Source organism: Aulostomus chinensis, chromosome 5 (genome assembly GCF_037954235.1).
Source record: "Aulostomus chinensis isolate RoL2024-O1b breed Wild chromosome 5, RoL_Achi_v1.0, whole genome shotgun sequence".
Classification (NCBI taxonomy): Eukaryota; Metazoa; Chordata; class Actinopteri; order Syngnathiformes; family Aulostomidae; genus Aulostomus; species Aulostomus chinensis.
Genome location: NC_141324.1, coordinates 11,689,284 through 11,703,564, shown reverse-complemented (window position 1 = coordinate 11,703,564; position 14,281 = coordinate 11,689,284). Strand labels below are relative to the sequence as shown.

General features: G+C 43.0%; 1 protein-coding gene across 1 annotated transcript in view; it reads left to right on the top strand.

Moving 5' to 3' along the window:
• The first annotated feature begins 1,833 nt into the window (after positions 1-1,833).
• Positions 1,834-14,281, top strand: part of LOC147261193 (3',5'-cyclic-AMP phosphodiesterase 4B-like) — a 55,332-nt gene continuing 42,884 nt past the window's right edge. Inside the window, exon 1 of the mRNA XM_086203131.1 lies at positions 1,834-1,984. The gene's annotated coding sequence lies outside the window, so the exon portion shown is untranslated. The remainder of the gene's footprint in view (positions 1,985-14,281) is intronic.

The following is a 14,281-nucleotide window of genomic DNA, read 5'->3' as shown; positions in this document are numbered from 1 at the left end:
GTTTGTTTTGCACACCATTCCTAATCGATCCGGTGTTCTGTTGCTTTAACAAATCCAGCTGGCGTTGGGGAACCAAATACATTTTATCCGTATATTCCATGTTTGACTTTACTTTCTCCGAATGCCATCAACGATGAAGGGCATTGCAGCACCTAACAGCGGCAGTAGAAAACCCCCTGACTGGTTTACAGATTCTTTTTTTAACAAGTTTAACTTGTGGGAACAGTGTCACTTGTGTTCTGGAGTCACAAAGTAATGAGGTATTACTTAGGAATGTATGACTTATTCTTAGCTCTGGCAGCAAGAGAAGACATGTTTTTCAATAAAGGATGTCCTCACGTGCAAATATGAGGTCAATTAGAATAGAAAGTCCTTGTGGTAAGGGATTGCTTGAAGAAACACTGAACACTGGCATCTCCTACTGTAGATGAAGGAACATAGATGCTGACCCCCCAAAAAACACCTACTGACCCCTGAGATGCCTCTAATATTGAGTTCATGTGGATCAGAAGTTGCACAATATCTTAAAATACAACTTTTATGTATCCAAAGTCTGCCGAAAGCAACTGCTCTCAATACTGATTCACAGACACTATGCAATTCACACTTTACATAATGCATTTAACCCATCATCCTACCTAAATGAATTTTGTAAATGGTTCCTTGAATTCGATGGTGCAGTGGTCAGCACTCTTGTCTCACAGCAAGAAGGTTACGGTTTCAAGCCCCGGCTTGAACACAGGATCTTTCTGGGTGAGTCTCCATGTTCTCCCTGTTCCTGTGTAGGTTCTCTCTGGTACTCCAGCTTCCTCCCACAGTCCAAAGACATCAAGAGGGGACGAGGCTGATTGATACTCTAAATTGACTGTAGGTGTGAGTGTGAGTGTGAATGGTTGTCTGTCTCTATGTGTTGGTCCTGTGATGGACTGGTGACCTGTTGAGGGTGAACCCCGTCTTACGCCCGAAAGCTGCTGGGATAGGCTCCAGCCCCCCCCTCACGCGACCCTTAACAGGATAAGTGAAAGAAAATATGGCTGGATGGATGAGGGGTTCCTTGTATTGAGGTATAATGTAATATTTCCTCTTGTATTTCTGATGTGTTTTGTATTTTTGTCTTCCTTTGTCCTTTTACAGTCTCTTATTGCTATGTACCTGCCAAGGGACTACTGATGTAAATGAGCATTTCTTCTAACTCATGCTGATTTTCCTTCATATGTGCTGTCCCTTTCAAATAAAAACTAAATTAAAACATAAAGAATATACACTCACCATGATCAAGTGAGTGATGGATACAAATGAGACAAGCTGAAGGTAAATATGGAGACGAATGAGGAGTACAAATCTCTCTTCCAGGACAGCTGTTGCCAGGCAACAGACAAGTATTCAAAATGATTCAAGAAACCACGGAGTCTGGCCCTGAGGACACACAGAGCAATGCACGTTTTGTTGCTTGTGTGGCGCAATGATGTAAGTTGCAGCAGGTGAAGGTTGTGCAGGCTTGATTAATTGACAATTACAAATACCAGTGAAGTGTAGTGTCAAACATAGCAAGGGCACAAAATATGGTAACTATAATAATATATTCACACACACACACACACACACACACACTACATATATATGTTGTGAAAAATCCTCATTACGTCGCAAAAACTGGCAATTAATGCGTTTTTCGCCGCATACCGTGGCTCTACAGTTTATTAGAGTGTAACAACGGCTGTATCACAATTAAAGTGCCGTAAACGACGACGTTGTCTTGGTGAAAACGTGTCTCAGGATAGATGAGGTTTTTTGGGGGTACTGACGGCTTGCCATGTCCAAACTCTGTGGTCGCGGAGTTTGGAAGGGAAACGAGCTTGAACGGCTGTAATGACGCCTGATGACACAGGGCGCATGCATCTAAAACAGGCTGAGCTGAGCGTGAGGCACAGAACTGCACCGTGAGAAAGCGGTAGAGAGACTGCATTCAGCCGGCATCTGAAAGGTACTGTTGAAATGTCCCTCAACTTCAACGAAATAATTGATTTTGAACTTATTCTGTTATTATTTGGTTCGGATCCTCCACACAACGCGCGTGACATTTAAAAGTTTCTCGTTAAAGTCGGCTGTGCTTATTTCGATCGGATATGAGTGTCGGTTAGATGTCTATTTCATGGAGGTTCAAGGAGCTTTCCATTCATTGCACGTAGACGGTGCTCTTCATTTTTCTCCCGACTCTCTCGGGAATCTTCCCCCCTCGACAGTCCCATTCTAGCGTGTGTGAAGGGACAATTAAGCGCTTTGCAGGATACATACAGTACCAGGCCAGGTAAATCAGAAAGTAAAAGATTAAAAAAAAAAAGATCCCACTCTGAAAAAAAAACCTATATTTAACATATATGTCCACATATATGTTTGACATATAAAGTTTTGGCCGATTTCTTATATTGTATGTACATATATGTTACATATAATGGAAGTGGGCCAATTTTTTTTAAAGTTCACTGTCGATCATAGCTGTATTAATATCCATCCATCCTAATAGGATAGTCCCCAATTGCACGTCTTCGGACTGTGGGAGGGCTCTGGAGTATCCAGATAGAACTCCACGCAGGCACGGGGGAGAACACGCAGACTCCACACAGAAAGATCCCGTGCCCGAGCCGGGACTCAAACCCGGAACCTTCTTGCTGAGAGGCAACAGCGCGGACCACTGCACCCCCGTGCCGCCCGGTTCCCTCACATGTCAAACCTTTATGTGGACCTGTATGACATACATATTGATTCTTTCTCGTGTGAAATTCGCAATTTAAAAACAGCATAACATTGGGTCAAGCAAATGAACAGGTGATCACAGCCTCCTACACCTACGAGGAGGTAGAGTAGGGCCCTACTAGCCCATGTCTTTGGGATGAAGGTATCAGGATTATGCCTATTCAATGGCATGACAGCAATTAGGGGACCTATATGCCCTGTATTATGAACATATAGGGCCTATATGTTGATAGATAAGCTATATAGGGGACCTATATGCCCTGTATTATGAGTATATATGACATATGAGGATATAAACAAGATATATAGGAGACATATGTGGCCTGTATATGAACATACAGTATATGCAACAGAATTGAGCATATAGGCAACCTATATGCTACATATATGTGGCCTATTTGGGACCTACATGTGGCACATATGCACATACATGCACCAAATAGGTTGCATATATGCAGCACATAGGTTCTTTCCATGGGGGTAAAAAACAAAAACAAAAAAGTATCCCAAGAAAGACCTACAAACGCCTGATGTTTAGGATAGGTCAGACGTGAAAAAGTTACCGTGTAAAAGCTTGCGTTAACCCAACGAAACAATTTAACTGGCAATTTGGTGGTCGGCACCATAAACCACATTCCAGTAGGCGTGCCAGCACTAAAAATGAGGTCAGCCTGAAGACAAAAACACGAGTTAAACTCTTTGTTTTCCCCTAGAGATATCTGATGTGTAAATAATGACTTTTTAAAATCTAAAATTATTCTTAGCCGTTAATTCATCATTCAGTTGCTTGTGCTGCACCTGTTACATCACACACACACACACACACACACACACACACACACACACACACACACACACACACACACACACACATTTCAGCCCCACACTGTATGTTAGGAGTTGTATGGTTTTCTGTATACATACTGTAGTTCATTGCAAAATATGCTGCATATGTAAATTGACTGCACCTAAATGCTGTAAATATTGAATGCTGGCTATTTTTGGTACTGTTATAAGCATTTTATGACATTTTGTTTTGAATATACTCTTAAATGCATCTTTTTTTCCTTGTCACCCCAGAGACACACTTGATGTCTCGCACATCTTGACGGTTTAATTTCACATGGTTGTAAACTACATTTAAGTGCTCTTCATAATTTGGTTTTGTCGTTTGATTTGAACTCAACTGGTGCTTTTACTTTAAGTATGCTCTTTTAAAAAGAGATCTGGCTTCCACACTGAACACACTCCCTTTTAGCTCAGTGGCTTACTGGGGAAGTGGTTATGATACTGGCATTTCTGTTGCTGAACACTGATGTTGTGCTGTGTCTTCACCAGTCGTGGTTATGGTAAGGGTAAATCTGTGAAATTAATCAGTGAGGGATTCTAGGTGTGTGCAATTGTGCAGGTTTCTTCATTGTCCATTGTAGTCTATCCATTCCATTTCCATCCGCTTATTGCTGTTAAGGGTCGCGGGGGGGCTGAAGCCTATCCCAGTGAGTTTCGAGCAAAAGGCAGGGTTCACCCTGGACAGGTCACCAGTCCGTCACAGGGCCAACACATAGAGACAGACAACCATTCACACTCACAGTCACACCTACAGTCAATTTAGAGTATCAATCAGCCTCGTCCTCTCTTGATGTCTTTGGACTGTGGGAGGAAGCTGGAGTACCAGAGAGAACCCCACGCAGGCAAAATTCCAGACCCTCATTGGAAGCTATAGGAAGTGTTTAGAGGCTGTCATTTCTGCAAAAGGAGGATCTACTAAATATTGATGTAATTTTTCTGTTGGGGTGCCCAAATTTATGCACCTGCCTACTTTTGTTTAAGTAATTTTTTCACACTTTCTGTATATCCCATAAACTTCATTTCACTTCTCAAATATCACTGTGTTTGTCTGCAATATGATATATTTAACTGAAATTGCTGATCTGAACAACCAATGATTTATAAAGGAAAATCTTGAAAATGATCAGGGGTGCCCAAACTTTTCATACGACTGTATAATAAAGTCTGTGTGTGTGTCTCTCTGTTGGGAGTCAGGGGTTGATATACCACATGCTAGAGGATTTATGGCCTCGTTTGTGAAAGCATCATTGATTTGTTTAGTATGTTCAAGATGCATGCACCTGGCTGATTGATTTATGCCCTCATTGCTCTTGTCTTTTCTTCTTTGGTCATCATCTTAAGGAATATAGGAATATACCAGATTTATGGGCATTTACAAATATTTTGTAAAGATGAAGAAAAAAGTATTTCAAATTTACAATGTTAAATGTGTTTTTTAGTATAAAAAAAATCTATACAATCTTGTCTTTATAGATATACTATATATGGTGAGGTGGCACGGTGGTGAAGTGGTTAGAGCTGTCGCCTCACAGCGAGAAGGTTCCGGGTTCGGGTCCCAGCTCGGGCATGGGATCTTTCTGTGTGAGTCTACATGTTCTCCCTGTTCCTGTGTGGGTTCTCTCTGGTACTCCAGCTTCCTCCCACAGTCCAAAGACATCAAGAGAGGACGAGGCTGATTGATACTCTAAATTGACTGTAGGTATGAATGTGAGTGTGAATGGTTGTTTTTTCTCTATGTGTTGGCCCTGTGATGGACTGGTGACCTGTCCAGGGTGAACCCCACCTCTCGCCCGTAGCCACTGGGATAGGCTTCAGCCCCCCTGCGACCCTTAACAGGAATAAGCGGAAGACAATGGATGGATGGATGGATGACATGGCTTAGAGGTAGAGTGGCTGCCTAGCAACTCAAGGACCATTGTTTTCACCCTCACTTTTTCCGGTGATCATGTCAAAGTGTCCTTGAGCCAGATACTGAACTGCTAATTGCTTCTGATTAGTTGGTTGGTGCCTTGTATGGCAGCCTTTACTATCAGTGTGTGTGTGTGTGTGTGTGTGTGTGTGTTACTGGGAGAGGTGACAATGTAAAGCGCTTTGAATGACGCTAAGATAGAAAGGCGCTACATAAAAATGGGTTAATTAACTATAATTAATCAACCATTGAAAAATTACCAGCATATCAGCAAAAAATATCATGCAGTTGTCGTTGTCCTCCTCCACTTATCTGGTTGGTCCAGGTCGCGGGGGCAGCAGCCAAGCAAGAAAGCCCAGATTGTCTTCTCCCCAGCCACGTCCACCAGCTCTTCCATGGGAATCCCGAGGTGTTCCCTGGCCAGCCGATATATATAATCCCTCCAGCGTGTCCTGGGCTGGCCTGCCTCAAGGCCTCCTCCCGGTTGGGCATGCCTGGAACACCTCTGAAAGGAGGCGTCCAGGAGGCATCCTCACCAGATGCCCGAACCACCTCAACTGACTCCTCTCGATATGGAGGAGCAGGAGCTCTACTTTGAGCTCCTCCCGAATACCTGAGCTTCTCACCCTATCTCTAAGGGACCACCAGCCACCCTGCGGAGGAAACTCATTTTGGCCGCTTGTATCCGCAATCTTTTTCTGTCGGTCATTACCCAAAGCTCATGACCATAGGTGAGGGTTGGAACGTAGATCGACTGGTAAATCGAGAGCCTCGCCTTTTGGCTAAACTCCCTCTTCACCACAATGGACTGATTTAGCACCCGCATCACTGCGGATGCCGCCCCACTCTGCCTTTCAGTTTCCCGCTCCATTCTACCCTCACTTGTGAACAACACTACAATTGGTGTTCTATATTTTTATCTGATACTGAAATATATAATTTCTACCAGTCTCTGTGGCTGGTGTCAAATAAATGTTGCAAAATATACTCCACAACTTTAACTACGTACATTTTGTTTGACAATTTTAAAGTTTGTCAGACATACCAGTTTAAAACTAGTTTATCATCCTGTCAAGTGATAGTTGCAGACACAAACAGCATGCTCGGACAAAAGGACAAGTCTAAACTTGTCTTGTGACCCAAGTGGCAACAGACTCTACTGGGCAGTGTGTTCATTCCCATGGCTGCCACTGTGATGTAATCTGTCAGCTGCCAGACACTGACATCTTGTTCCTCTCCCATCATAACCATCTCTTCTCAGTCCCCACTGGCTCTCATTATTTTCTGCTGCTTGACTGCACTGAAGGCCAAATACACTACCTGGCCAAAAAAAAGTTGCCACCAAAAAAAACGGTCACACTCTAATATTTCATTGGACGGCCTTTCGCTTTGATTACGGCACGCATTCACTGTGGCATTGTTTCGATAAGCTTCTGCAATGTCACAAGATTTATGTCCACCCAGTGTTGCATTAATTTTTCACCAAGATCTTGTATTGATGATGGTAGAGTCTGACCGCTGCGCAAAGCCTTCTCCAGCACATCCCAAAGATTCTCAGTGGGGTTAAGGTCTGGACTCTGTGGTGGCCAATCCATGTGTGAAAATGATGCCTCATGCTCCCTGAACCACTCTTTCACAATTTGAGCCTGATGAATCCTGGCATTGCCATCTTGGAATATGCCAGTGCCATCAGGGAAGAAACAATCCATTGATTGGATTAACCTGGTCATTCAGTATATTCAGGTAGTCAGCTGACCTCATTCTTATAGCACAAACTGTTGCTGAACCTAGACCTGACCAACTGCAGCAACCCCAGATCATAGCACTGCCCCCTCAGGCATGATGGGTGCATCACTTCATCTGCCTCTCTTCTTACCCTGATGCGCCCATTACTCTGGAACAGGGTAAATCTGGACTCATCAGACCACATGACCTTCTTCCATTGCTCCAGAGTCCAACTTTTATGCTCCCTAGCAAATTGAAGTGTTTTTTTCCCAGTTGGCCTCACTGATTATTGGTTTTCTTGAGGCTACACAGCTGTTCAGTCCCAATCCCTTGAGTTCTCTTTGCATTGTGCGTGTGGAAATGCTCTTACTTTCACTATTAAACACAGCCCAGAGTTCTACTGTTGTTTTTCTTTGATTTGATTTCACCAAACGTTTAAGTGATCAGGATTCAGATCACAATCAATCAGGATGTTTTTCTGGCCACATTTCTTCCTCGAAGACGATGGGTCCCCGCTATCCTTCCAGTTTTTAATAATTCGTTGGACAGTTCTTAACCCAATTTTAGTAGTTTCTGCAATCTCCATAGATGTTTTCTCTGCTTGATGCATGCCAATGATTTGACCCTTCTCAAACATCTTTTCCATGAGTATGGTATGTGTCTTTCGACATGGTTGCTTAAGAAATGAGAAGCATTTCATTGCACCAGTTGGGGTTAAATAACTTGTTGCCAGCTGAAAGATAATAGCCCAAGCAGTAATTATCCAATAGGAGGCTCATACCTATTTGCTTAGTTAAATCCAGGTGGCGACTATTTTTGGCCAGGCAGTGTACCAACCGTGGTTTAACACTGACAATCTGATTGTTGTGACATATTTTCAACCCAAAACAGGAAGGGTCTACCTTGTAGATCCTCAGTATCCTCCTCTCAATCATTAAAAAAAAAAAAATCACAATCATGATTAAGGATGCTTTGATTGGCCAGCCGCCAATCATAAACAGCCAATATGGGCTGCAAATAAATTGATCAGCTGGCTGTGTTATGTTATATTAAGAATGTTTTTTAGTTATATTTGTAGAGAACCCATGCAGGCACAGGGAGAACATGCAAACTCCACTCAGAAAGATCCTGTGCTCAAGCCTGGAACCTTCTTGCTGCGAGGCGACAGTGCTAACCACCACACCACCCTGTGTTTGATGTCAAAATTACCAAAAAATTCACGCTGTCTTCTTGTGATGTATAGTAACATAATATTGGTTCTCACTCACCACCCATTACAGTGATTCTCAATAGGCGGCCCCTAGGCCACATCCAGCCCGCCTGCTGCTTAATTGTGTCCCCCAAACTGTTCTTCCTTCACTGTGTGTTTTGGTTGGGTAAGCGTGTCAAGGCAGGGTGGCCGAAGGAGGAGGCTGGAGCGTTTTTTGTTTGTTTTTTTGGTAACCCCAAACGCCGCAAATAGATTACATCCTGCCCTTGTGGCCACAGCACATACAGACAGGTATACCAATAATCCATAAACAACAGCCCTTTGGCTTTACTCACACCCCCAACCTCTGAGATGCATTACACTGGCTGGGACGTGTCCGTGCCAGCGATACACAGACAGTGAAGTGAAGAACTGTTACGGGGACACTCAGAGTTCACTGCTGCAAGCCCAGTTTTTTAACTTTCACTTTCATTTTTGGAGCAGTTTTTAAAATTTTAATCAGTTTGTTAAACTAAAAGGGACATTTGGTCTGATTTTAGCATCTATGTTAGCTTGAACTCCTGAGATGCTGGATTCACTGAAGGACAGAAATACATTTTTCCGTCTTCTTTGTGGTTCTTTGTGTTTATATCTAAAAATCAAATTGTTCGTAACCCTTCCTCACATATTTGTTTTTGTTTTGAATATTTCAGTCTTATTGCATTAGGCCTGACCAGCCTCAATAAGTGGACCCCTGACCAGGGTATTAAATTAAGAAAATATTTTTGCAATTTTGGCCCCCACAGTCAAAGAAATTGGAGCATTTTTAAAATGATTGGGGGCCATGGAAAAAATTGTAGTGAGAGCTTGGTTATTTTTAGGGCCTGACCGATTAATAGGCCAGCCGATTTAACCATTAGAGCATAATCTGTAATCAGCCCAAAGTTGGCTGATTGATGCTGATTTTAACACGTGATTTTTCAGTGATAAAGTGCCGTTAATATGGTGTTTTTCTTAGAAATGATGTCCTTCTGAATCCAGTAGAGGGTACTCTGACTCCTCTCATGTTGCACTCCACAGCAACCCCACAAAGTGAGAAGTGTAGTAGTGGTGTACTGTACTGAAAAAATAATAGCACATGTGTACTAAAATCAAGTAGTTTTCCTCAGTGGTAAGTTTATAATAACCAGTTTGTGAAATAAAAAAATAACTTGATAAGTTTTCCATTTCCCATGACGTGCTTCATTGTATTGTACTCAGGCATCTGCATGCTACCAGACAAGACCAGAGCAAATTAGGATAACGCTTTGTTGCTGTAGGCCAGTCGAGTTTCCAGTTAAAAATTATGACAGGCAGGGTCCATGTCTTCGTCGACATGTTTGCAGGAGTTTTGGGAGGATCTGGTGGAGGAACTGTGACTGTTCACTTTGATAGGTGGGTGGGTGGGTGGTTAAACTGTCTTACCAAGTAGTAGTCCATGAAATTAAAGGTAAGACATGTCGTGAGGAGCATTGTCTGTGTTTTAGATTTGGAGCACCCTCGCATTCACGTAATCAGCGCAACCTTGTTAATGCCTGGAGAATAATGAGTTGTTGGCAAAAACGTGGGGGCGATTTTGGCCCCTGGAACGTGTTTTTTTGGGGACATTCTTGGTGAAAATGAGGGCCAACTCCCCCTGCTCATTTCCTATACTGCCTAGCTACTGCCTAGTGCATGCATTAGCTGCTTAATGCAAAATCCAGGTTTCACCACCCTCACACACCAGCATGTTTGCAGCTGTAATAAGGGCCTGAGCATGCAGGTGCCAGGATCAGAAAGTGTGGACCTTCCAGAAATATATATGCATGATGAATGATGAATAAGATGCAAACTCTTTTCTTTGATTACAGTATTTTTCTTTTTATTTATCACATTTTTATATGGGGGGGGGGGGGTAAGCAGGACATTTGTTTTTAGCCTGAGGTTGGCCACCATGTAACATTCTGTAAAGAAAATGCCATTTACAGCTAAGTAATGAAATGCCTGTGATGCAAACCATTAGTAGCTTTAAAAATGTATCAAGGAACACATTTGAAAAGCAACATACTGTCAATAAAATGTGTAGTTATTAAAAGTAAACCACTGAAAACCAAAAAGCAATAATTTAGTTCCTTGTGAATATGCAGAGAGAAAAAACAGCTGCTGATCATTTTCGAGGTCAGATGAAGAATCAAATAGTTAAATTCAGACAGCTTGAATCTCTTAATTACTTAAGTTCAGTTCAGGAACAGAAAATAACCATAAATCTAATGTGAGATTTTCTGACCTTGGACAAAATTTAGTTTCAGTTCAACTGTAAAGAGCCCACTTCACATGTTAGAGCCCTAAGAGTTTCTGAGGGCTTGTATTGGGACAGATTCATGCTCAACCTAATCAAACAAAGCTGGTCAGTATAAGTCAATATAAGCTGGTCAGTTTGTTTCATAGTTCTTTTATGTAGCTCTCTCTGAGATATGACTTGTAAACTTCATTCTTCAATGTCATGATTATGGAGTAACCTGAATGTAGCATTAAAGCAGTTCCACTCATGGTTTTTTTGAGCTTTCTTTGTTTTGTTAGATACATAACAGCTACATTTGAATGAATATCCAGTGTTTTTTCTTTATGTATGACACTAACTGCCTCAGTTTCCACAGGCCTCTATTTTGCATGGACACAATGTGACATACTGACCTGTCTGATGAGGCAAGGCAAGGCAAGGCAATTTTATTTGTAGAGCCCGTTTTCACCAACAGTTTGTCTCAAAGGGCTTCACGTGGCATCATAACAACATCCTCTGCCCTTAGACCCTCACATCGACTGAGGAAAAACTCCATAGAAAACCTTTAACAGGGAAAAATCTGAGAAACCTCAGGGTGAGCAACAGAGGAGGGATCCCTCACCCAGGACGGACAGACGTGCAGTAGATGTTGGTACAGACAAGAAAACAGTTTACAATACAGAATGTTGGAAACATGGAAATGTTAATAACAGTTGAAGAAGGAAGCTTCTGGTAGGGGAGGCAGGGAGAGCAAGCCAGCTTGATGGGGGACTGGATGGCAGACTGGTTCATGGGAGGGGAGTGCAGGCCGGTGTAACAGCAGGGGATGAAAAAAGGGGGGGTAGGGGGGCGATGCGGTTGGAGCTCTGGTGGATCTGTGGAAACACAGAGAGACTGCAAGACACCAAGGCCAAACTACAAAGTGCAACAAGTAATGGTAATGACAGTTCCAAAATGTCCGGGGAAGAGAGGAGGAGAGAGGAGAGGAGGGGAGAGGAGGGCTCCATGTAACCTGATGTGTCCCCCAGCAGTCTAAGCCTGTAGCAGCATAGCTATCAATGGTTCAGAGCTACCTGAACCAGTCCTGACTGAAGGCTCTGTCATAAAGGAAAGTCTTAAGCCTGGACTTAAACGTAGTTAAAGTGTCTGCCTCTCTGACCCATGGAGAGATGCTGGTTCCACAGTAAAGGAGCCGGTACCTGAAGGCTCTACCTCCCAGTCTGTTTGTAGAGATACTGGGAATCACTAAAAGACCTGCATTCTGGGAGCGGAGTGCTCTGGTAGGACAGTGGGGACTAATGAGCTCTTTCAAATAGGATGGGGCTTTATCATTGAGAGCCTTATAAGTCAGCAGAAGGATTTTGAAGTCGATTCTAGATCCTACAGGAAGCCAGTGGAGAGAAGCTAAAGTGGAGAGATGTGTTCACTCTTCTTAACTCCTGTCAAAACCCTCGCTGCAGCGTTCTGGACCAGCTGGAGACTCTTTAGAGAGTATTTAGGACATCCTGACAAGAGAGAGTTGCAGTGGTCCAGCCTAGAAGTGATAAATGCATGCACCAGTTTCTCAGCATCATTCTGGGAAAGGATGTTCCTAATCTTAGTGATACTGCAGATGGAAGAAGGCGGTCCTGGTCACATGCTTTATTTGGGAGCTGAAGGAAAGGTCCTGGTCAAAAATGACCCCAAGGTTCCTTGCAGTTGTACTCAGAGTTAGGGTGATGCCATCTAGAGTAGTGATCTGGTTAGAGAAGTGTCCCTGAGGGGTTCAGGTCCAAACATGATGACCTCAGTTTGATCTGAATTTAGCAGTAAGAAGTTAGAGGACATCCAGGATTTAATGTCTTTCAGGCAGTCTTGCAGATTAGTAAACTGGTTTGTGTCGTCTGGCTCCATCGACCAGTACAGTTGTGTGTCGTCCTCATAACAGTGGAAGTTGATCGAGTGCTTCTGGATTATGTCACCAAATGGGAGCATGTAAAGAGTGTAGAGAATCGGTCCTAAAACTGAACCCTGTGGTACACCATATGTAACTCTACTGTACTCTGAATGGTCATTATTAACATTAACAAACTGAAACCTATCTGATAAGTATGACTTAAACCATTTTAGGGCAGGTCCTTTAATCCCAATGTCATGGTCTAGTCTCTGTAGCAGGATGCTGTGGTCGATGGTGTCAAATGCAGCACTGACGTCCAAAAGGACAGAGACAAGACCTCTGTCTGAAGCTATAAGAAGATCATTAGAGACTTTGACCAGTGCTGTTTCAGTGCTATGGTGTTCCCTGAATCCAGACTGGAAGGCTTCAAAGAGCTCATTGCCATGCAGATGTTCATGTAGCTGCTCCAGGACAACCTTCTCAAGGATCTTGGAGATGTAGGGGAGGTTGGATATTGGCCTATAGTTGGCTAACACATCTGGGTCAAGAGAAGGTTTTTTAAGTACAGGGTTGATGACAGCCACCTTAAAGGCCTGTGGCACATAACCTGTGACTAAGGAAAGATTAATTTGATTTAATATAGAAGTGTTGACTGGGGGAAGGCGTCCTTAAGTAGGCTTGTTGGGATGGGATCCAGCAGACAAGTGGCTGACTTGGAGGAAGTAACTGCAGAAGTTAAGTCTGACAGGTCGATGGGGGAGAAGCTGTCCAAGTGAGCACCAAGTCTGGGAGGTGCTTCTATGGGAACTGTAGTCTGTCCTCCATTACTGGCAATCTTTGTTCTGATACTCACAATCTTTAGATGAGCAAATATTCTCTGCTGGTAGAAACATAGCCTTGATGATCTCAGTTTAATACATGCCAGAGGTGCAGCACTAGATGCTAGGAGAGTGTTGTTGACCTTTACATGCTATTACTACAGAGTTATACTGTATCCATGTTTTAAAAAAAACTCACTTATTTTGATGCTTGAGTTGTACATTAAGCAAACACCATCTTTGGTTTGTTTTGTTCCCGATTCTTTGCTGTCATGATAAAAACAGACAACAATTCTCTGTGTTCACATCAAAATCCAAAACACCAAACTAGTCCTTACAGTCAGCATCCCAAGTGCTGCTTCATGACTCTGCATTCTGTTCTCTGCTTCACGACAACAACCAGTCATTTGAAGAGGTGCAGACAGCACCATGAGAATGAGCCATTGCAGGGGTGACATGGATGAGAGGTCACTTGAAGAGTGAAACCATACTCTTGTCCAGAAAGCTGGTAGCTGTTACTCAAAAATAATTATGAAACAAATTCTTCATCACTAAGGACTCTAATTAAGCTCATGGAGCAAGAACATGTTGAGCGTACAAACCACTCAATATACAGTAGTTAATTGGATGATAGGTTGGAAAATCTAGATTGTGTGCTTTCAAACAGTGGTACAAGCTTCTTCTATTGGTACAGGGAGTTCTTCCTGAATTTGTACTGCAACGTGGTACGTTGGTGCAGTGGTGAGCACTGTTGCCTCACAGCACGAAGGCTCCGGATTCAAGTATGGGATCATTCTGTGTGGAGTCTGCATGTTCTCTCTGTGCCTGTGTGGGTTCTCTCCAGGTACTCCGGCTTCCTCCT